The sequence below is a fragment of the Mauremys mutica genome, chromosome 1 (genome assembly GCF_020497125.1).
Source record: "Mauremys mutica isolate MM-2020 ecotype Southern chromosome 1, ASM2049712v1, whole genome shotgun sequence".
NCBI lineage: Eukaryota > Metazoa > Chordata > Testudines > Geoemydidae > Mauremys > Mauremys mutica.
This window is the reverse complement of record NC_059072.1, coordinates 276,944,790-276,970,400: the sequence shown is the minus strand read 5'-3', so window position 1 is coordinate 276,970,400 and position 25,611 is coordinate 276,944,790. Positions and strand designations below refer to the sequence as shown.

Sequence of the window (25,611 nt, the reverse complement as noted above, 5' to 3'; positions counted from 1 at the left end):
AGTGAAGCTAAGATAAAGGAAGGTGTCTTTGTTGGTCCTCAGATTCGTGAACTTCTTCGAGATGATGCATTTGACCATGCACTGCGTGGCAAGGAAAAGACAGCATGGAAATCCTTCCAGTTAGCAGCAATAAATTTTCTCGGAAACAACAACAAGGCAGACAACTACAGGTTGTTGGTGGAAAACCTCCTCAAGGCATACAAAAGCCTTGGTTGCAACATGTCACTAAAGATACATTTTTTGCACTCTCATCTAGATTTTTTTCCACCGAACTGCAGAGCAGTGAGCGACAAGCATGGCGAGCGATTTCACCAGGACATTGCAACAATGGAGAAACACTATCAGGGCAAATGGAGCCCATGAGTGCTTGCAGACTATTGCTGGACAGTGACAAGAGATGCTCCATTTAATGAATACAAGAGACAAGCCAAGAAGCGCCGAGTAGACACTGAATAAGACTAAACTATGTACATAATAGTTTTTTCCCTTTTGTATCATAATAAATTTTAGTTATATAACCCTTTTGCTGATTTTTAAAGTGTTACATAAACAGGACAGGTTAAATATTATCATGTAAAGCAACCATAAACACATGAAAAGACCTAGGTTTACAATTTATGATTAAAACTCTACTATCTACACAATATACATAGACATCAAATGTAAAAACTTAAATATCTTAGAAACAGTAGCCAATCAGTTGTTTTAATTGTCATATTTGAATTCAGCACATCAAAATACATAATAAAAAGGACATTTTATCACTGAAGCAGACGACTTCTCAAAAATTGTAGACCAGTGTAATCAATTTACTACATCCAAATAGTAACAAAATGTTTATAAGTCGTTGATTAATATATTTATAAAAGGGCTAAGCCCAGGCATGCCATATTGGTTGGCTGCAGCTCTGTGAGACAGGTATTAGCAATGAACATTTCAAGAGTTCATCCTTTCATAATTTTTAATAAACAAGTAATGTCTTCGCCTGTTACTGACTATTAGAGTTGGGCTGGTTTGGGGAGGGGTCATTGCTAGTTCAACATGCAAAATCCTTTACCAGTTACTGTTCAGATTCAACTTTTCCAGCTAAGTCATATTCTTTCTAGACCTTTGCATGACTGCTAAAAAACCCTTCACTTTACACACAAAAAAATTAAACTAAGTTAAATTAACCCTTTTCTATCTTACAATGTTTATATATTAGTTGGCTTCTAACCAGGTCCCAAATATCCTGTGACACTCTTGACTTTAATTCTGCACTAGCATTTTTCCACCACACTGGATTTTGCGCACGCAGTAGCACTCTATTCTATGGCAGATTGATAATTTCCCAGCAACTAGGAGGATGTCTAGGGAAACATTCAAAGCAGAGGGTTATGCTGAAGGAATTTTGAACATGAATAATAGATGAAACTACAATATTTAATTTACTTTCCTTTGTTTGTGACTGTTTCCCCCCTGCGTCCTACACTGTCTCAGGAAACAAACAAACAAACAAACAAAGAAACAAAAAACATTATCTGTAATGTGGTGTGTTGGAGCACAATAGAATTTAACTCTTTCCCTGTGAGTGCTGGGATAGGCCTTCTGATTTCTCCCTAGTGCTGGTACGATAATAATAACTTCTCCTCCCCCTCCTTTTCCTCTTACAAGCAAGAAAAGGCTGTTAGATTCTACTATATCTCCTCCTTATTGCTGGATCAAGGTGTTTGGGGGGGGGGGATTTCCTTCTTAATCTACTTCCTCCTTCACTTGGCTGTTGGAGTTGGTAGTGAGAGCTTAATTTCTATTCTTCTTAACCCTTTACCATGGGGCATGACCACTGTGGTGTGTTTCTAGACTTTGAGATGATGCTGAGAGAGGGTGTGATGGCCAGTATTATCGGGTGTCACCGCAGAAAGCAGTCATTCTCTAATGAGAAATATTTCTAGGTAATGTCTGAGCAGGAGTAGAGCAAATCAAATTAACTGTTGCTCAGAAGTCTCCTCCAAATAATCTACAAAAGGAGAATATGAAGGTCTGTTATACCAGTGAAGGCAATCGAATTGTTGGTGTGACTGAGAGTAGAATTTGGTGCTAAGGTTGCAAATTTAAGTGCTCAAAAGTCCAGAAATGCCAAACTTAAAATTACACATCTAAAATTTACTCTGCCCCTTTGTGTCTAATTATTACAATACACTAAAGTAGAATACAGGGTCAGACTGTCAGTTGGCACCAAACTGGCATATCTCTTGGGACTTCAATAGCAGAAAAAAGAAACAAAGAAAATGGAGTAAATTGGTTCCTCGCTTTTCAATATTACTGACTTTGCCCTTACCCCCTTCAGAAAGTGTGCACTGAAGTGTTCTTTATAGACTGCACATTGAATGAGACAACAGAGATAGCTGTATGTGATCAGGTAAATAAAGACTGTCGGGACTAGATCCTCAGCGGGTGTAAATCAATGTACTCCCATTGGCTTCATTGGAATTCTGTTATTGGGCAGAAAATGTGAAACTCTCTCTTAAATCAGCTAGTTGAAATATGACCTTGTGAGTCAGATTCTGTTGTAAGATTTCTATGACTAATGTGTTTGCATTGCTTTGTTGAGACTGGACATCAGTGTTAATATAAAACAGTGTCCACAGGAGAGACTCTCTGTGGTCTGAAAGGGTGGATTCAATGTCCTTTACACTTGTTTTTTCTCTGTTAGTTTCTTCCAATTTTGATTCATTTTTAAACATTGCTTTTTGCTGTTCCTGACAGCACTGCCCATAGGGTCTTTTTTAAACATAGAAGCAGTCAATAAAAAAGTGGCAATAGGAAATGGTGTGTCGATGTGTGCATCTGTGTGACAGACCCAAATGTTGATGGCCCTGCTGAATGTTTTGCAAGCTGTCAGAGGTAGTTATTTTGTATGTCAGTGATGTCAAGCAACAGTCTTTATTTAAGGTAAGGTTTTTAACTAACCTGTAACATCTCTATTTGAAACATGTACTGTGTAGAATGAAGTACCGAGAAAATTACATAGCAGCATTTCTTAAGCATCTTATATTATACTGGGTTGTCCTTTTTGTATCATCACTTTTGGAAATTACCCTGGAGTTCTAGTGGTGAGCAAATACCAGTATATTTAAAGAAAAATGTTATTTCCAGAATCCATCTCACTGATGTGGTCAAAGTGCAATTCTTTCCTGCTTACTGTGCTTTATGGTAATAGGAAAGGCAGGCTCAGACATAAGAGTGTGCCCCGTAATGCCTTACAGGGACTAGGTGAAGGCTGTACATTTATTGCTGTTTACTTTTTATTAATTCATCATATCTTCTTCCTGCAAATTCAAAGTCAAACAGATGGTCTAAGGAGAGTTCATGGCTTAGTAGATAAAGACTCAATCTTTTATCATCTCAAAATGAGGTCTATGTCTAACCTAAAGCCATAGTTAAATGAGTTCTTTTTTTGGCAGCACTCTCCTTGAGAGTGAGTTGTCTCTTCATAAAAAGGAAGGCTTAAACCTGCTCTAACCTATAATATTTTTCAGTTTTCTGATTTACTATGTAAGAGGCTGATCCTGCTTTCCCTGTAGACATCAGGTCCACATCATTAACCAACAGGAGAATATATGTGATGGCTTCTGGAGGAGTTGGTCAGTTTTTCACTCTCAGGAGAAGCCCATAAATAAAAACAGAATATTACAGTGGGAGGATAAAACAACATAGATGTCAGGCACAGATCAGTCACAGACATAACAGAATTTTTCCATATTACAGATTAGGAAAGTTTCATTTACAAGTGGGGAAGAAAAAGATGAGTTTTATTAGGAAGGTGGCAAAAATTATGGAATATTTCGGTTCCATTTTTGAACACAGGTATGCAGGTGGATCTACACTCTTTCTTTCTCAATTATCAGATAATTGGATCTAATGATAGGAGCATGCCTGATTGTAAAAGAAAAGTAAGACTTTCACACCACCCAGTAGGTTTGGATAGTTAATTTCTTTCCATGCGCTCCCTTTCCTCCTTCAAAACCCATATAACTTTTTTTTTATTGTTATTTTGGCTTTCTTGCCATTGCTAGTCTCAACGCTGGCATTATCTGCTCTCTTTTGTGCATCAACTCCTAATAAATAAAAATAATAATGAAAGAAAACAGAGTGATACATTTGTTTTTTAAAATAATGCAAATAAGTGTAATACATTTCAGAGCATTTGCTCATTCAATTTCTCCTTTCTATAGTCTCTCCTCCATCCCTTATTCCAGAGTTTATTGTCAATTATCTCCATGTTTGTTTATCTTCCCATTCACCCTAGAGCTCTCATTTTGAAGCTACTGTCCTTCAAGGAGAATGAGATGAAAGGGCTTTAATATGGTAAATGCTCTAGTCTATATTCATGGAGGTGTCCTTATTGATATCTCAAGATGCTCCCTCTCTCTCTGAAGTGAAGCATATTGTTTCTGTAGAACATGCAGCCTCTGCAGAGTTGGTAAATGGGAGACTAACCTATCAAGTTTAGCCTCCACTGACTGGCAAACACTCTCCTCCACCACTCCAAATTGTCTTACTTTTGTGCCAACAGTTAAAGAAGCTTGTAATACCTTTTAAAAACCACCCCATGGTGTGAATAGACTGGATCTGCTGTGCTCTGTCTGACATAGAGTTTTATACTGCTGCGCATCACTGTAGTATCTGAGCTCCTTTCAATTTAAACGGATAGCAGTGGCTAAGTCCTTAGCGGACTTAATGGAGTCTCTAGAACTTTTCCCATATTGGGCTACTCTTCTTGGAGTAGTGTTTTGTGGCTGTTTGTTTGTGTAGTTAAAATAACTTGATGAATTTCAGGGCACCTTGCAATGCTCACCCCCTTCCACAAGCATTTTAAAAGAGGTGGGCTGGCACGGGGGAATTTGTGTGAGTTATTTTCAATTGCTATAGCAGGATGTATTTTTAAGTTATGTCAAGCACACCTAGTGTATACAGATAGGTGCCCTTTTTGACAAATTTATAAACGTATGTGAATAAATAAAATATAATGTGGATAGGTTTGAATTCTATAAACCATTTACACTTATTTCAGGAAAGGCCCTAGGATTTGTGGGACCTGGTATAAAATAAGATGGTTGGAAATCTGAAACAGAGGCCTGTAGACTGGGTCTTACACTTTGGGTAAAGGGATTTGGCAGCTTGGGAAGGGGGAATCAAATATCTTGTCCTCATCTTGATGAAGAGGGTGTCTGGACACTGTCATTTATGATCAGAGGAAATGTTGGGTCTTCAAGTTCACCCTTTAAGGTGTGCTGATGAAAGATGATTGTGGTGTATCAGCAGGTAGGGGAGGATGGAAGTGGATTCTGAGGGAACAGGCACTGATAGAATAAGGCCTTCAAAGTTCAGAGACCTTTTTACCTCTGTTCAAGGCCATCTTCACATATCTATGTCCAGCCCTGCTTTAGTTCTTCAAAATCATTATCTGTTTGAAATTCCTTCTTTGCCTTATAGCAGGCTTGGCTTTGTCAGCTAGGTCACCTCTACATTCAGGGGTGGATTAATCATGGGCCTGTAGGCTACTCCCTGGTTTAGACTATATTTTACTGCCTATGACGCATCATGGAGATGGCATTGATATTCCTGGGAACTTCAGATAAATTGGTTCTTTTGTCCTTCATTGTTCATAAGTCTGTTACTGAAAGTATTTCAGAGACTTTCAGTTTCATTAAATCAATCTTTCTTTAAAAAAAAAACAGGCTCTCAAGAGAGATCCAGAGTTCATATCTGTTACTTCTGTTACCAGTTTAAGCTGTAGATAGAGCTCTCTTTCCTTCTGCTTGTGGATTACAGAAACTATTTGTGACATAGATCCTTATTTTTCATGCGACCCATCATGGCAGAAAGAGAAAGTAGAAAACCAGGAAAAAATATTTTACTTGAAATGGAGGATCGAATTCTGATCTTAGTTACACTAGTGCAAATCTGGGGTAACTCTATTGAAATGAGTGAAGGAGTTCTGAATTTACACAGGCATACACAAGAGCACAGTTTGGCCCTGATGGTATTGAAGTAGATGTGAACACCAGTAAGAGCACCATTCTTTATGAGCAGAATGTTGTATGCAATATTGATATATAAGTAAAAAAAACCAAACCCTCTACAACAGACATAATAGTCTAGTGTTCTCTATACTGCAACCAACTGATTCTTGATTCTGCTAGTGATAGGGGAGTCCCCAATCCATCTCTGGTCTCCCTGACTAATGAGACATTGAAACCATTGTTATTGAAGAAGTACTGATGTTTTCTTAGTTAAAAACACTGAAGTTATTTAAACAGGGGTCAGGTGCCTTGAAGAGGTTACTGTATCTGATAAGGGTGTTGGGAATAAACAAATCCTTTTCCTTTTATTAGAAATGAAAGGGGCTTCAGTGTAAATTTAAGAAATGTTAGAATCCATAAGGCCACCAGGGTCATAAACCCAGTTAAGTCAAAGTTGCTTGATTTTCAAGGTACAGAACACCTGCAGCTTCCATTGTCATCAATAGGATGTGTGAGTGCTCAATGGTGTGAATTTGGTGTAAGAAATGGAGAATCAGGCCCAGAAGGTCAAAATCTGCACTGATTTATACCACCTGTAACTCTCTCTTTCAGGATTTGCACAGAGTGTAAGTCAGCCCAGATTTAGGCCTCATACGTGTGTATCTAGAGATATTTGTTTTACTTATTGAATTAAATTCTAAAGCAAAATTAAAATAAACAAAAAAATGTAAACCAGTCTAAATCAGTAAGCAAGCCAGAACAGAAACTAAACAAAGCTACAAACACACACAAAATCCAAACTAATTCATATCAATCAACTAAAGGGTTAAACAAGATAAATGGGCCTTTTATGATACCCTGAGACTCACCAGATTTGTCTCTGGAACAAATTACAAAGATGAAGGCTTTCAACTGGTGCAGCCTGCCTTTGGCCCCAGAGAGTCTTACGTAGGTAACTGATATCATGACCATCTCATCTCAACTTAAGTGTCAAGATAGGCTATAAGGCCAAAGGCAATTAGTAAAATAACTGGATCCCAGATTATTCAGTTCTTTCTCCTTAAATGGCACCCAGCATTGACTAAGAAGCCAGTGCCAGGGGCGGCTCCAGGCCCCAGCACGCCAAGCGCGTGCTTGGGGCGGCATGCTGCAGGGGGCCCTCTGCCGGTTAAAAAGGTAATAATTGGAGATATACCAATCTCCTAGAACTGGAAGGGACCTTGAAAGGTCATCTAGTCCACGGTTGCTGGGAGAGCGGCAGGCATGATGCCTTCGGCGGCATGCCTGCGGAGGGTCTGCTGTCCCGTGGTTTCGGTGGACCTCCCGCAGGCTGAAGCCGCGGGACCAGCGGACCCTCCGCAGGCACGCCTGCGGGAGGTCCACCGGAGCCGCAGGACCAGCAAAAGGCAGAGCGCCCCCTGCGGCATGACGCTGTGCTTGGGGCGGCGAAATGTGTAGAGCCACCCCTGGCCAGTGCAGAGATGTAAATAGGGTTGTTACTTGCTTAGAGCTTACTGACTCATTTAAGAGTTAGGCAATTGCATTCTCCACTGGCTAAAGCTTTTTGTTAGGACATTTGGTTGGTGGAAGGCTCAAAAGGCTTTTGTTGTAGATTACTTTAAAATAGGTTCAACATCTCTCTGTAGTTAAGCTGATACACAAATGAGAAATCCATGCTACAAAGCCAAGTAAAATATAGTTAATAAAGCAGCAATGAAAGCGCATCTGAAATCAAAAACCTTCTGCAGTTATGGAATATTTTCAAATTCACCCTCTGATACAGAAAAAGTAAAAAATACAAGGTTTTGGGACATGCTACAAAGAGACTCACTAAAACCTGTTCAACTCCAACACCTCTGCAGATGATAAACTGAAAGGTAAATTGCCAGGCACTGGTATTTCGGAAACCCTTTTCGGGTCAGGCTAATAAGAAACTGAGAAATACATTCATCCTTACCTTAAATATACTGAGAAGAGAAGATAAATAACATAGCATCAATGAAAATAAACCATAACACCTAATAACTCCCATGTGTTAGTGGTATCAGGAAATTTGATGTTTAACTAGAGAAGACAGCTTAATAATTGTTATTGAACTTCACTATCATAAAGAACATATGTAAACCAAACAATAGTAAAGAACTGAAGGATGGACATGTGAGTGCATGCCAAAATTCAAATTAGGAAAACATGTCACTATACAGGGTTTTTTTTAAACCTAAATTAGTTCCGTATGGTATACAACTCCAAAGTCTTGAAAGAGCTGACAATAGAATAATTCAAAATTATATCTGTCACACCTGTAGCAACTCCTATAAAGTTCAAAAACCCTTGCCAATATAATGCTCCATTTCATCTCATATTAAATATCTAAAACATTAATACTTTGGGCTGAAATTTTCCATCGTGGTGGTTGGGTTTTTGTTTTGTTGTTTTTAGAGCTTGGAACAATATTTCTTCAGAGGCTTATATGTTATAGGGAAGTGAGAGAAATACCCTATTTCCATTTCAAAAAATTATACCCACTTTTATTCATTCATTAATTTATATATTTTTAAAAAGCTATGAACAATGGCTTTAATTTGGAAGTCAAAATTTGGGACCTATCTAAACTACTGGAACCATAATATCAAAGCAACTCCCCCAAATTAAAAAGAAAAAAAATCTCTCTATCTCTCTCCCCCAGCCCCTCTTCCCCATTAGGTAGGAGTAAGAAGCCTGATTAGATTTTAATCATTTGTGTATGTGACTAAGAAGACCTTACTGAGGGAAAGCAAAATTCAAAGAGATGAATTGTATATTTAATTCAGACTGTGGTGAGGTTAGTACACACACTTATCTGGTTAATGAATTCCACAGTCTTATTTCAGATCCTGTTGAAATTTTGTCTCCTACACTTGCAAGTCTCCTCTATTTATCAACAGCTTTAGCAATCCAGTGAAATGTAGCTGCCATAGGAGGTCATGGCTGAAGAAGGAGAGGCAATCTCTCATCTTGCTAATTTACCAGTTCCATGAAGGGCTGTGAATATCAGGACAGAGACATTAATAAAACTCTGTATTTAATGGGCACTCAGTGCAAAGTCAACCAGGGTCAAACGTCTCTGGAGATCTGAATTGCTGAGAATAGAGGCTGCTGTATTTTGTGCCAGTATGAGTTTTTTTCAGTACACACATGTCTTCATTTCTAGATAGGAGTGGCAATAATCAAGCTTGAAAATCACAAATGCGTGAATTATCATAGCCAAATATGTGTCTGCAGAATGGGCAATATCTTACAGCCATTCACAGATCAGTATGTGCATTTTTTCTGCTCCCCAGCTCTTTGGACATCCAGTTTAACTAAGGAGTTCAAAAGACCCACAGAGCAGGAGAGAAGCCTTTAATAGTGAGGGATGTTATAAAGGAAGTAAATTACCTGAAGTGCTTCCCTCTTCCCATCACCATCACCTCAGTCATGCAGGCCTCAGCTTTAAGTAGGTGCTCTTCAACCAGTTAGGCACTGAGCAAGCTGGAAGATGGAAATGTAGAGCTAAGTGCTAGCTATGCACTGCTGGCATTTCAAGCTGCATTATCTCAGCAGCAACTCAAAATAGTTTCAGATAAAATGTTGAATAATATAGGAGAGAAAACTGAACCTTGTGGGATTCCAAAACTGAGGTGAGGACTCTCGAGCTGAAGGAACAGTTGCCCAAAATGGCCTTGTGGCTTTGGTCTGAGAGGAATAACTTTAGTCGTTTCAGTTCAACATAAAGTCTGTAGAAGATGGCCCAGGGAGGCCCAGAAGATGCATATGGATGCATTTTCTTTGTATGTGGATAGAAAGGAGATCATCCACCAGAGCAACAATTTCTGCCTCTGCACCATACCCTGGCTGAGACATCCAGGATACTTGTCACTGAAAGGTGGCATTGGACAGCTTTTGCTAGCTTTTAGGCATAGGCCCCGAGTCTGCACTATCTTATACCTTGTATGCTTATTCACACCTTTGCCAAGTAAATGTGACAACAATGTAAAATGCTGCAAAACAAGATTTACATTAGTATTGTTTTCTATCCACTTACTTTGCATGCGTGTAAATAACCGTAGTTGCTGCAAAATAATGATGAATTAGGTCCTCTGTTCTTACGTTTAGGACTGGACCCCATTTATGTATAACTTAGACAAACAATGAATAGAAGGATATACTGTATCTCAAGAGCACAAACATCAGTTATGAGAAATGTTCAGGGTATCTGTCTATGTAGGTACTCATCTGGCCCTCATCACTGTAGTATATAAGCACCTCACAAACATTTGACTTCATCTTCACTATAACCCAGTGAAATAGGGATATAGTATCCATACTGTGCAGATGGGCAATATGGCACAAAATAGATTAAGTGATTTGGCCAAGATTTTGCAGAAAGTGTATAGCTGAGACAGGAATTGAACCAAATCTCAGTGCTCTAACCATTAGACCATGATCAATAGAAATAATGGTTGACAATTAACAATTATTGAAGATATATACAATTACATATTCTAAATAAATACCCTAACAGTTCAGTCATTTTGACTGTGGAACTATATCTCAAAGGTAGAGGTCTCATTGTTTGAAATATATAAAGCTAATCTGGACATAGTTAGACATAAACTTGTCACTAAGACTTATGTTTTAGGGAACAGTCCTTCACTGGTGATTTAAGATATCTCTTCCATATGTAATTTATTATTTTAATATAAATATTTTTAAAAGGTGTGATCTGATTGATACCATACTAGCTAACCATTTTATGTCAGGATGAGGTCATAATGTCATAGGTTAGAACTTCTTAGTCATATCAACTTCCCCAGAGCCAAGGAAACAAAAGCAAATTGTTTTTTTTCTATCTTCTTTTTAATAAATTTATTTTAAATTAAGAAGCCTTTGACTAGAGGCCTTGGAAACTTGAATATGTTAAAACCTACTGTGCACTTTCAACAGGAAACTGCATTTTCAATTTCAGCTTCAGCTTCTCTTTGTCTTTGAAGTATCCATGACTCTGATTGAAGCCACTGTCAGCAATGAGAAAACAGCTGATTTAAAAAATGTCTTAAATAAATCAGCAATGCTAGGCCAGAGCAAAGTCACTAAATAATTAAATAAGAGAAAGCATCACTAGATGTTAACATTTAACTTTTGGTTCAGGTGAATAAGTTGAAAAATCTGATGTTGCACCTTGATCAAGGGCATTAATGTGCATTCTTTTTCCCAGGGTTACTACAGTGTAAATGCAGGAGGAGTTCTGTGCTCTGCAAAGTGCTTCCACATCAGTATAAGAGGGCCTATGTTTCACACAACAAGGGGAAAATGCTCAGTTCCTACCACCTTAATTCACTTTTAAATCCACCAATTCTTTTAAAGAACCTGAAAATGGCAAAAGACTTTCCAAAAATCTTAGTTCTTCTAACATCATCCTGCAGATGTAACTATTTTATAGAAATTAAGACAAAATGATAAAAGTAAAATAATAGGATATTTAAGGCCAGATTGTGCCCCCTTATTCATGTTTAGTGGCTCCTTCCTGGTTTCAGCGGGGCTACTTGCACAGAACGGAATTCATTGCAAGTAATGGTCGTACAATCTGGCCCTAAAAATGAAGTTTCCCTCTCTGATGTGTACAAAAATGGACATAAATGATACCTGCAACAACAGGCACATATCCCTTCTTACCAGAGATAGTGAATACCCTAATGGTAAATAATATTATATTCTTTAAGTTGATTCAAGGGATCACCATTACTTCAAACTATGTAACTAATGTAATTGTGACATGCATGAAGTCAAGGAAAGGAAATAGAGAATTTAAAACTCATTTTTTCACTCTACGCTAAACAAAGATTCCTGAGAACAGGCAAGTGATGTCAGGGACAATTGCTGTACTTTGGAAGTTAAGCAGTTTAGACATTTTGTGAATTTATAGATAAAGGACCCAGTTCTTGATCTACAAACTTTTGATCAGAGAAAATATATTAACTATGTCTGTAACACTGACTCTCCCTATTTGTGAAATATCCTCTTCTCTTGTTCCCAAGACTGTATATTGTTTCTAAACTTTCTGCAACAGATGTTACTTTGGCTTGTCAAATGGATTTGCTTGTCATTGTAGCTTTCTATATTTTGCTATCTATGACAAAAAGAGTGACAGTTTTTTTGTTTTTTCCCCCAGACATCTCTTATCATTTCCTCTATGTGCCCCTTGATCTCTTTCTTTCCCCTTCTGTTAAAAGTTCACAGCACAACATTTTCTTTGGCAGGCCAGTATCCTCCATATGGGGAGAGGTCCAGTCCAAGTATGATAGTGTTTTTGTATGCATGGCTTCTATGCTGATTTTGCAAGTTCATTATTACTAGTGTTAGCTTCCATTTAATATAAAGAATGGATTAAGAAGTTCTATTTATGAAATGTTTCCAGCTCTTTAATATGCAGTGATAATTTGTCCATGTTTCACAACTGTAGAGCAAGATATAACAGTGGTATATTACATATGAACGTTGACCTTTTTTGATACTGTGGCCCTTCCAGACATGATGGTACAGTCTGCTGTCTGCAGCCCTTTTTAAAAAAAAATGTGCAATGATTTCTCAGTAATTTGTTTGATATTTGACAAAATTTGATATCTGCTATTGCATTGACTCAGCCTCAATTGATTATGATGGTATCTTACATATGATTTTCCAGGTTTGGGTTGAGTGTTACCTTGATTTACTTCAGAATAATGTGTCATCATACTTCCTTCTGGTAGTGCGCTGGAGATGACTGGTGTATGTGTAATAAGAACACAGTCCTGTGCATATAGTAGCTTGTATAACCACCACATTTACTTCTGTGGATATTTTTAATCTGCTCAGGTTAAAAACTTGCCAAATCTTTGCAATTCATTAATAAACTCCTGGCATCAAATGGTGACATAATCAATTGTCATTGCAAAAATGAGTGTAAAGAAACCAGGAGCTAAAATATACCCTTGCTTTGCTCCATTTGGTATTGCTATGAATAGCAAAGGTTCAGTCTACAGATGATCAAATTTGATGACATTGGTCAGTAATGATCATAGCAGAACAAAAGTTAACACATTCATCCCTGATTTTTTTCTTCCTCTTTAAAGGTGAGGTGGGGATGTGTGTGTGATGAGACATGTGTTTATAGCAGAGGTCAGCAACCTTTCAGAAGTGGTGTGCCAAGTCTTCACTTATTCACTGTAATTCAAAGTTTCGCGTGCCAGTAATATATTGTAACATTGTTAGAAGGTCTCTTTCTATAAGTCTATAATATATAACTAAACTATTGTTGTATGTAAAGTAAATAAGGTTTTAAAAATGTTTAAGAAGCTTCATTTAAAATTAAATTAAAATGCAGAGCCCCCCGGACAGAGCCAGCACCCGGGCAGTGTGAATGCCACTGAAAATCAGCTCACGTGCCGCCTTTGGTTTATAGCATAATTTTAGTATGTCCTTGGCCAGTGCCAGGATTGGAGGGTGGTGACTTAGAGGGTTTGTGTGGTGTATTGAGGACTGCACAGGGATTGCAAGCTATCAGTTTCAGAGTAGGGGGCATGTTCTGGACCAGGGGCTCTGTAGTGAAGTGTACAATCTTGGCCAAGAGTAGCGGACTGCAGCCAGCCAGCCTAGAGTAAGGTGGGGTGAGTTGTCTCTCACTTTCAGGGAGCAGTCTACTTTCACTCTCTGCTTTTTGGTTCTTGTGTGTCATTGTTCTGAATTCTAAGCAATAAATTAGTGTCACATTGATATCTTCCAGGAAGAGTATTTATGTTTTGTTTATCTAACTTCTCTGTGTATATGCTGTGCGCATGACAGGCTGCAGGTTCTGATAAGTTTCAGATTGAAATACTCATCTGAACTGTACCTTCGGACACTTTGAAATTCATCCTCCACTACTTTAAATGCATCTCCTAACACAGAGTAGTGAAATATAGTGAGAAAAGACAGGAAAACACTATATATTCCTCTAAGAAGCAAAGTTTGAAACCATAGTCTATAATTGCAAATTAAAATTAATTAAAATTTTACATTTATTTTTGCTATAAAAATAACAAAGTTGATCTCAAAAGTTACCAGACTGGGGTTTTCTTTCCAATGGTCAAATCCCCACCCCCTGACAAAACCCACCCGCACCTGCATATGTGCAGGTCATGGAAAGAAATGACCTCCATATGTCTCACTATGTTTATTTTGGCTTTCTATTGTGAGCAGAAGGCTTTTTCAACCTGCCTTTCAATAAAAGTGTAGAGTGAAAAGCTCACCCTGTTCTTGGGTTTGGCTTTATCAAAAAGGAAATTAACAGTGAGATAATAAAGTTGAGCTCAAGCCTTCTCCTGAGGCTTGGCTGCTCATAGGATTCTTAACTCAGGACACATCCAAGAAAACTACTTCCTTATATCAGGCAAGGATAACAAGCCAACTGTCTCAGTGAATTGGCAGAAACCACTTAATCTTTTCCCAGCAGGAATAACACCTGCTACCAGAGGGCAAAATATCTATTATGTATACACTGGACAAATGTTTTGAGACTTCTTATCTAGGAAAACATGATCCTTGCAAGTCTGATAAGATTAGTCTAACCTGGGTTCTTTATTTGAGTCAACAAGTTAAAATCGTGAGAAGTCAAATTAGTGTGTGTAATATTTGCTTCTTAAAAAGTCTATGAATAATGTCCTCATTTAGCCCTTTCTTCTTGTTTTTGTTTTTGTTTTGTAATGTTGTCATTTCTTTTAAGTCATACCCAGTTTCTCATATGGATGGAACAGATCCTAAGAAGTATAGCAAATTCTACAAGGAAAATATTGAATTTGCATAACCCTGGTGATGCCTGCAGTAAAGAGTTGCCTGCAATAAATAGACAGACATAAATAAAAATAGGAAAAGGCTTCTGTAGTTATTTTTTTAAAGTATTCTTAGTGATTCTATGATTCCATAGCACACAGTAAAGAAAAAAAAGTTGCATAGTTCAATTATGATAGTAAATTGTATACTCCAGAAAAGTATTATTTCTTTGCAGGCCCTGTAGTTAGGATTTTAGAGTCAATGAATTCCTGTAGTGAATCTATGAAACTTTCTATTAAAGGTAGTGAAAGGTGAAGAAATTCATAAGTTTGGCTCAGATATGCATCTAAAAGTTCAGATGTTTATCTGAAACTTATCCAAACATAATCACTTATTAATTTGTGAATTGGAATAGAAATCTCACACATATTAAAGTAAAATAATCATAATAGTAAACTCACTCATTGAAGTCTCAAGAATATCTTATAGTAGTTTCAGACAACTTGGAATATAATGGAAATAGTTTTCCTTGTGATAATTCATTGCCAAAACCAGGGAGTGGACAGGCACCAGTATATATATTTTTAAAGAACAGATAAAACTAAACAAAATGTTAAGCTATCTCAGAACTCCAAATTGTTTGGTTTTTTTAGGTGAGCTCTTATTTTATCTTCCTATGTCCGCTTAGAGAAAATACAGTTTGTTGCCCAAGTCCCAGAATCCCTCACACAATAAACAAATCTTGTTACAAGAAAAAGAGCTATCAGGCAGCTGGTTACGGCTCTTTGACGCTCAGGATGCCCAGACCTTGACATAAGTTTAAACAGCCCTGAAGACGTTCTAACATAAAGTCAGATGTCTGTGGTCTCTAAGGGAATATATGCTAGCTGAACTCTGTTCTGTCCAAATCCTTTTCCTCCCCTGACATTCCCTTTTCACCAGGAGCTGTCTCCTCCAGCTTTGAAACAGCTGAGAATTCCCTTTCATCAGGGGAATTCTCACCTGGCCAGTTACAGACAAATTATGTCCCTGTTGGGATTTGAACTGGTGCTGGGAATCTGTTCCTAAATGTTCTGCACTCTTCATTTATCTCCATGATGTTAATGTAGTAATTGTTTCTGAAATACATTTCATTTACAGAAAAAGAAAGAAACCTGATTTCTCAATATATTGATATGACAGTAACCGCTAATTAGAGGATACTGACCCATGACGTGTTAACCTTTAGTAAGTATTGTCTGGGTGTGGTGGCTAGGATCAGGAAATAAAGATCACTGTTTTATGAGCACCCTTGTGTGTCAGTTCTATATTACAACTGAAAATCTCTTTTTCAGTGTATGTGTAGACTGTGGGGAAACACTGATGTGCCACTTACAAAGTTAGGACACTTTTTAGGTAAACTCTTGCTTATATTCCTCCTTAACAGTCGTTTATACAGGGATTTATATCTGAAGTTATTGACAGTGAAATGTTATCTGCTTTCTTTTTCAGCTAGCATGAGGAGGAAAATATTATAAGAAAAAAGCACCATGTACTGTATATCAAAGGGAATGCTGACACTTTATGTCTCCTGTAGAGCGATTTACTGTGGGTGTACTCCAACATACTGTAATTCTTACTATATGACAAAAGAAAAGAAGATTCAACAAATGCACTGTGTAAATAAACATATTTCTTGAAGGAATGAAAAATGTATGCAGGTATTTTCTCCAACTTGCCATTGTCAGCACTTTGGGAATAAGGTTGAAGTGAATGCATATTTGAAATTAATTTCAGAAGATGATGAAGCATGTGAACCAATGCCTTGTGTTGAAAAAAGAGTGTTGTGCTTGGACACAAAGAGTGTTTCATCATTATCTGTGAGCAGATATGTTTGATTTTTCCCCCTGGATTGTGAATAACTGAATACTTCCTCATTGTTCTAATATAACAGATAAACAACGGCTTGATTGTGACAGCCAATGTGTTTATACACGTTATCTACAGAGGGAACATTTCTCAACATGGTATAATCTGAAAGAAATTGGTACATCCTTTTAAATACATGCCCTGTACCCATGTTTAGATAGCAATTATCTCATGTGTAAGCTCCCAGAGCTATGAACTCTTACACGGAGTTTATCTTTCTGTAGCACACTGTAAAGAGAAAAAGCTGAAAAGGTTTGGAAGTTTGATACATTAAAGTTCCTCAGAGTTCACATGTTTTTCAAAATCTTAGCTGAAATAAAACAACTAAGATACAGTCCTATCACCCACCAAAAACATATGATTGTAATTTGGAATATGTCAGTTATTTAGGGGAGAGGAGAAAGGAGGGGATACCACATAGCTGTGTGTGATAACTTGACTTAATGATGATTTGCATAAATTACTTCTCTGATAAAATTCAAAAAGGGGTTCTGTCAAATTGGCATTTCTTCCAGTGTGGTGCATTGAATGAAATGAGGAGCAATGACCTCTCTGATTCCAAAGTACATAATATATTGAAGGATCTCTACTTCCAGATGAAGATTACCATGAGCCCTGCACTCTGTAGAATTCTCAGCACATTATTTCATTCAGTGACCTGTTGAAGCAGAAGGTGTGTGGGTTTTGTTTTGTTTTCTTGCATAGCTGAATGTGGGCAAGAGTTCCAGGAACTTTCATGTGTTTCTGCAGTCACTAGTAGTGATAATAACAGATCTTGGAATAATAATAAAAGACACAAGAATGAGGAAGTGCAGAGGATGTAATCTGGTAAGGACTGCATTCATTTCATTTCTTCTTCTTTTGTTGGAGATTTGGAATATTTGGCTTTACCAGGAAAAAGTTGTGTCAAGTATCTAGTCTTTTCCTATGCCCTGGTAAATCCTTGTCTGAAAACAGTGCACAGTTAAAATGGTAGGTTCATTTCCTGAGTGGCTATACATTCAGGAGAGTGGGAGAAGAGTTATTACAAGAATCCTTGCCCCTCCCCTCCTTAAACTTGTGTGTCTGCAGGAGAGGCAGCTATGGTCTGAGTCCCTGTGCTTTCTGAACACTGGTGTGGAGAATGAAGAGATCACAGATCTACCAGCTGAGCTAGATTTCCCAAAGTTAGGTGGCGCTAAATACATATGGTGAGGAAGTACAGTAATGAGCAACACTCACTTCTACCCTTTTGTGTTGTTTGAGCTGAAGGTGATATCTTTTTTTCTTGTCTTGTGACCTTTCACACAGCAAAAATTACCCTTAAGCACGAGAGTTTATAAATTGTCATTTACGTTATTATTAGTCTTGCAATAAATAAGACTCCACAAATGAATTTGCATACTCATATCCTGTTCATAACTTTAAGATAAGTATTAGTACTTTTTCTTATTGTCTAGGCATGCAGAGTTAACAGGATTTCCCCAGAAGTAGTAAAATGATTCATCTCCTGATTTCTAAAAGCCTGGAAAGTATAGTAGTGCAATTACTGTGGTTTAGTTTGTTTGTTTCTTTTGATTCATTGTGCCAACCAACACTTAAAAATATTTTTCATTTTAAGGCAACCAGAAATGATTTTTTTTGAACTTTTTAGCAAACTGAAAAAGTAAATAAATGTTTTGGACTGAAACATTTCATTTAGTTCTTGATCTTTTCACCCTTTACAAAATGAGAATGAAATAAAGTTCTAAGCAAAAATGTATTTTAATTGAAAAATATAAATGTATAAATGTTCCATTTTGAAAATACTGAAATGAAACTTTTTCAACTGCAGCAATCTGGTAAATTTGACATAAATTCATTAAATATTTCAGTAAAACAAAATCTGCAGGTTTTTCCTGAAAAAAAAATGGTTGAAAAAACTTCACCCAGCTCTAATGGAAAGGGAAGATATTGGGCACAGGAAAACAATTTAGGAAGTTAAACTTTAGCACCCAGTAAAAATACTAAACACATGAGAACTGAAGACAGAAAACTATATAATTGTCAATGGGTTAAAGTGTTCCTAGATTAGCTGCTTTCTGTTATTGCTGTCTGCTAGAGATGAGTCTGAACCAAAATCCTGGATTAAATCTCAGATCTAAATGCCCCTGATGTTGGAGGATTTGAAATCAGAATATGAATTCTGTGGTGTTTGTCATTTTGTATGTTTCTTTTTAGCATCTCACCTTATATAAATTGCCTCTCTTAACATTTCCTCTATCCTCCCACCATTTTAATTGTCCTTATATTCCCAGCCAGCTATAAAATTCCACTCTTCTATGTGAACCCTCTATGTGTTTTCTTATAACTCTTAAGCCTGTTCTGTTTTACTAGTTCCTGACCATCTACAACAGGACTCATCCAGCTTATGTAACACTTCATTCAGAAAGCTCTTGAATGCCAGTCCCAAAATCACTGGAGGAAAACTTCTGGGATATATTGCACCACTTGAGACATCTGATGGAAAATGTGGAAAATTTCAATCCCTCTGAACAACAATGATGCTGAAGGCAGTGAGAAACAGAGATGAGTAGGAATTAAATGCTTTTGCTTATCCAAGTTTTGTTCTGGGGAAAGGAAACTCAAGCCCTAGAGTCTTGTGCACCACCTATACATATAAATGACTCTTGTAAGTCAATTCAGTGAAATATTTCCGCACAGTAAGTATTGTCTGCGTGTGGGTTTTAAAATAGACCTCCATGTTTTCTGTATAAATCCTTTTAAGTAATGGTAGTTAAGCTTCATTTTTGTAGGCAAAGAAGCCATGTAAAAGTTGGAGAATTCATGCTTATGTTGGAAATGACCTGTTAGTTTTCAAGTCTTTTTTATAATGTTTCAGTCCCAGTTATCTTATGTTATGCTACTAGAGAAGGGAAACTGATCCACATTTTTTTCCTTAGGGATACAGCTGCTTTCTAAATTGGAAATTACAGACTAAATTGGCAGCTTCTTTGGATCTGATACTTTCCTACATTACTTGAGAGGATACAGATTGTAACTAGGTCGTTCATAATAGTTACAGTTACAATAAACTGGAAGGAAAGAACTGACTGTCCAAGTGTCTTGGCACCAGCCCATTATCCCTCACATTATCATGTGGGAGACCCAGGTTTGGGAGTTCCCTCTATTGGCTGATTAATAGAACTGCATTAATACCGATCTCAGAACTGACGCAATCTTCACCTCTCCCAGGATTAAATACTGTAAAGGAATGTGGATAAGATCATGCAGAATAAGCAGGAAACAGCATCAGCTTCAGAATGAAGATGCAACCCTTTCCCCATAGCTATATAGGATGGAGGAAGGGAGTAAAATAACTCTCATAAAAGTGAATAGTTCTCATCATTGTATCTTGCAAAATTTATATTGGTGAAATTAGACAGATCACATGATTCCTAACATATATATTTATTGTAGTGTCTTACCATGCAAATATGTTGTAATGATAATGGAAATGTGCCAATTTCACAATACTTCAAATGTGTAATCCATTTTATGGAATATTTGAAATGTGTTTTTTTCCCTCTTTTTATATGGGGTGACAGCATGGAAAGGCTGAGAACAAACACCAAACGTATCACTATATACAGTATAGGGGCCTGTCTTATTCTAAGTAATAAATTGGTCCTACTTTAGTTGAGAAACATAATAGAAAAACCTGCTATCAGAGGCCTTATTGTGTTATTTAGACACAGCCCATAGCAAGGGGTGATGCAGAACCTGACCCGGTTCTGCCTTGAAGAAGCAGAATACTTCCCAGAGCTCCAAGCTGTGCAGGTGGGGAGGACGTAGCTGGCTGGTATGTAGCAGGTCAGATCATGACTGTGCCTCCTTTCCACCCCATTGTACCCTGCTGGGTTTTTTGGGCAAAGGGTACTAAGGGCCTACAGAATAGTAGGGAGGGAACAGTGCTTCCTGTGCTCCCACAATGACTTTGACTTACTTGACTTATGCCTTTTTATTCCATGTGGAGCATAGAGCCTGCACCACTGCCCTCCATCTTGAACAGTCTCTTGCTAGAGTTTTAGCTTTTTCCCATGTTCTTTTGATGGTTCTCAGTTCTGCTTCTGTTGGGTATTTCTATGTTGTCCTTGTTCTACCTCGTCACCTCCTACCCTGGGGATACCAGTCCAATGCCCAATGTCATGTTGTTTGGGTCTTTCCTCCATGTGTGTTCTAGTCATTTTCACTCTGTGATTTCCTGTTCTATCAGTTTCTGTTTCTTCTTTCAAAGCACTTTGCTTATAATATTTTCTGGCTATCTAACTTTGAGGATGTGTCTAAGGCAGAGAGCAGGATCTGCAATTCCCCATGGCCTTACTCTGATCATACAAAGTGCAACCCATGTGTTCATTGAGTAAGTTTGCAAAATGTAGCCCAGAATGAAGATTCTTCAGGGTATGTCTACACAGCAAAGAAAAACCCATGGCTGGCCTGTGCAGCCAAATCGGGCTCGGTCAGCTTGGGCTGGGGGACTGTTTCATTGCTGCGTAGACTTCCCAGCTGGAAGTCTCTGGGACCCTCCTATCCTGGATGGTTCTAGAGCCTGGTCTCCAGCCTGAGCTCGGACATCTACACAGCAATGAAATAGCCCCACAGCCTGAACCCTGTGAGCCTGAGTCAGCTGGCTCAGGCCAGACACGGGTGTCTATTTGTTGTATAGACATACCCTAACAGACTCCTTTTACAGACAGCTTCATACCACAGTGCAGTCCTGGAATGTAACACTGACTGCAAATTGGGTGAAACCTTCATCTTCCTGACATTGTCCTCTGCTACAAGCAGAAGAAAAGGTGTGGCTGTATAAGTTACTGATTCACCTAAAGGATGTTGCTGAGAAAAGAACGTCAGTACTCACTGAAGATGCAGAGTCAATCAATGTGATATGTTAATTAATTCACTTACAAACACCATGCACATATTAGGATGTTTACACAGAACTGAGTTTAGAAGACACCATAACTTCATTGTTAATCCCTGTAATGAAAGATCTCTGTTAATGCCTATGAAAGAGCATCACAGAACTTACAATGCATAGTCACACACAAGCCAATCTTCATTGCAAGCACCATAGGTGTACCTAAAAAATGAGCACATGCACCCTCTGTCTCTCTAGATTAGAGTCTTGCATTTTCACATGCCAGTAGATGTTTACACATATAGATCATCCTACTTTACACACAAATCCCCCATTTACTATGTGCTCCATTGTGAGGAGACTTTGGGCCAAAACTTCAGGTGGTATTATAAAGCTAATGTATACTGATATATCAGCCAAACTATGTCAATTTACATCAGCTAATGAACTGGCCTGGAGAGCTGATCATCTGAAAGACAGTTACATGTACATCACAACAATTCATTGCAATTTTTTCCATATCAGCAGTTGCAGTAGTTACCATAGGAATAATTGCAAATGGGCTTGTGATTAGGCAATTGGAAGAAGAGGTGGTCCATGAGACCTAATCTATTAACATGGAGTCCACATTGTGTAAATGTTTTAAAATCCTTGGGCTATCAGAACAATAAGTGTTTATGAAGAAAAAGTAGGTAAATGCTATTCAAGATTAGAGACCTATGATCATTCTCTGGGTCAAGTTCTCCCAGTGTTATGAAAATTGGGTAGTTCCTTACTCCAGATGAAGTCCAACTGAAATCAATGGATTCAGATTTTACTCAGCATGAGTAGCGGTGTCAGGTCATTGCTATTAACAATAAAGATGTACTATTTAAAAAGGAAGAAAATACTATAAAGAAATTGCTGTGAAGATCTCAGAAGCAGCTCACTGACCCGAGGCTTGCCGTGTATTTGTCTCCTTTACCATCACATTTAAATGTCACTTTGTTTTGGATTGCCTGCTACACATTCTGAAGACTATATTAACTGCATCTCTTGTACAAACTCTCATCCAACATCCCTAGGTTTGGTTTGGTTTGTTTTTTATTGTCATCCGGTAAGAGCCAAGAAGTTCATCTTTTATGTCAAGGTCATTTGATGATCAAGCTGATTTACTGAGCACACACAGACAAGCGACATCAGGGGTAGCCAATAGGCAGTCCATGGGCCAAATCCAGACCATCAGTGGCTTTTGAACAGACACCAAAATATTTTATTGACTTATCATTATTATTATATTTTTTATTATTTTTGCTGGAGTCTGGACCTTAACTATACCTTAACCAAGAAATTTAGGCCTTGACAAAAAATAGTCGACTCATGATGATGCTGTTGTAACTTATGTAGAAGAGGTAGGGATGGTGTCCATAGCCTTTGTTTGCCAGAAGATGAGAATGGGCAATAGGGAATGGATCACTTGATGATTAGCTGTTCTGTTCATTCCCTCTGAAGCACCTGACATTGGCCACTGTTGAAATACAGGATATTGGGCTAAATGGACCTTAATCTGACCCACTATGGCCGTTCTTGTGTTCTTATGTTTGAACTCTATTTTCTGTTTATTGCATACAAAAATGTGTTTTGCTCATTCTTTGTGAGAAGGAAAATATTCATAATTAAATGAAAGAGCAGGTGCTATGTTCCTTAATTTACTTTCAGCTATTCCCTTTGTTTAAAAGCAATAGTAACTAATGACCCTCACTTCTGTCAGTCAGGATGACATATGCTGCTAAACATGAGGTGTGCTCTCCTTTTCACCAGCTGAAACCTTTGTAACACTAAACTAGATACAAATTTAAAAAAATGGAAAGAAAGAGGAAGTGAAGTTTTCATATTTGAAGCAGTTAAGTGACACATTTATAACTAGGTTTGGAAGGCTTTGATTTTTTGCCATGAATGTCAGCAAATATCAATTTCACTGTACACACACAAATTGATGACAAAATATTTCCATAGTAAATAATTGACATTTATAAATAGTCAATGTCAGAAAAATGTTGCAAGAGAACTTGGAGTTTGATTTAAGGGAGTTTACTTCTATTTTGACATATGATGTTGACAGTTTGTGGTTTTAATGGTTATAAAACTTAATTTTTTTTTATCTCAGTGTCTACTTTCATTAAATAATTGTCTATCCCCCCCATAATTTCCTGCAACTGTGAAAATGTAAATCGATAACAATTGAAAAAAATGCTTAAAAATAAGTGTTTTTCATTGAAATTATATTTTAAAAAATCAAGTCTGCCAATCCTATTTATAACAAAAGACATCACTGCTAATGAAAGAACAGGGCATTCACCAAAATAGACACACACACATAGTTTCTCTACTGTATATCACTAGAGATATACTCTGACAGTGTGTTAGGTACAGCTACAGTTAGCAAACCTTCATCACACACTTGGTGGCAAAAGATATCATAGAATATCAAGGTTGGAAGGGACCTCAGTTAGTCATCTAGTCCAACCCCCTGCGCAAAGCAGGACCAAAGTTCCCTAAATAGCCTGCTCAAGGATTGAACTCACAACCCTGGATTTAGCAGGGTAATGGTCCAACCACTGAGCTATCCCTGCTACTGACATCCAGTTTCTGTATTCCTATTCAAGCTGGCACAATCGATTCTCCAAGATCATTGCCAATAATGAAAGCTTGCTTTAGAGTTCGTGAGGCATCAGACCCTGGAGAAGACAGATGCTTGTTCTCACTCTGCAGTTGCTTTCCTGCAACACTGCCTTTAAAACAGGTCTCATAAAGCACTAACATGGTTGGTAAGGTGAACTAATGTGTATGGAGGAATCCTTCATAGAAAATGAACTTCTTTTGGGACATTCAGAGCCCGATTTTCCTTTCACGTGGGCCATTTTTATCCCACTATAACTCCATTCCTTTGAATTATTTCTGCTTTATATTAGTGTGAGAAGAAAATTAAGCCCATTGCAAATTTGCCAGACTGTGTGGGGCTGTATCCTATAGATTTTCAATAAAGTCAATACAAGTTCTGGACAAAATTTTCAAATTTGGGCATTGACAGTTACTCAGCATCAAGGGTAAAATCAATGGGAATTTTGCCATGGACTTCAATGTGTCAAGATTTCACCCCTTCTCTTTTGTTTTACATTAATTAATTTAGATATAATACCAGGTCATTGGGATTAGCTTCTGTTGTACAAAATGAACCCTGATAACACTTCACACAACTACTGTTACAAACGTAATAAAATATTAAAGAGGGAGAAATTAAGAGAAATTGACAAATGAAAATTATGTTCCCAGGTGAGATTTGAAACTATATATAGAGAACTGATAAGATGTGGAGAGTTGGAGAGGCTGTACCAATTATATATGGTATATTTTTATATTAAAATACTCTCTGGGAGCCCTTTTCATAAGCCTCCATCAGAATTAACATATTTTCAAAAATGAAAACATTTAACATTGATTTCTGAGGTGAAATGCTGATGCAGCCATTGGTTCAGTGTTTTCTTTTCTTCGGGATCTTAAATATCATGTCAATATAGTGTCATCAATCTGTTCAACAGAATCAGCCTGGCTGGCAAGCTTCTTCAGAGATCTCCTGCACAGAGAAATTATCTCATACAAACACTGATGAGATTTTCTGAATGGACAAAATCTGGTCCTAGTTGAGAGGAGAAAGCAGGGAGTAGGTGTAGAGAAATACAAAAGTGGAAAAAAGGCAAAAAACAAGCTACTTTGCCACCCGTCCTCCAGTCTTGCAATCTTCAGTGGGGCTTTCCATGGGCTAAAGGGTCCACCCATACTAATCTGTTTGCAGGGTTGGGGAAAATGAGAGTAAATTTGAATTAGCTCTTGGAGTGATTTGGGATCCTGAATTGGGATGGTGTCACTCTTCTTTGTAGAAGTCAGATCAACTGACAAGGAGTTTACAGGAATCCAGGATTGGAGTGGCCTCTGCTTTATCTATTTATAATGCAATATAATTGGTGTTATGGATGG

At 37.7% G+C, this 25,611-nt stretch overlaps 1 long non-coding RNA gene across 2 annotated transcripts; it reads left to right on the top strand.

Annotated features, from left to right (window-relative positions):
* Positions 1–2,662: 2,662 nt before the first annotated feature.
* LOC123344959 lies at positions 2,663–20,533 on the top strand. 2 transcript variants are annotated; one of them, XR_006572684.1, is made up of 4 exons: positions 2,663–2,931; positions 16,302–16,502; positions 17,234–17,391; positions 19,074–20,533. It is a non-coding gene; the product is annotated as an uncharacterized LOC123344959 (long non-coding RNA). The 2 variants fall into 2 exon arrangements; XR_006572682.1 differs by having other exon boundaries at positions 16,302–16,510.
* Positions 20,534–25,611: the final 5,078 nt, after the last annotated feature.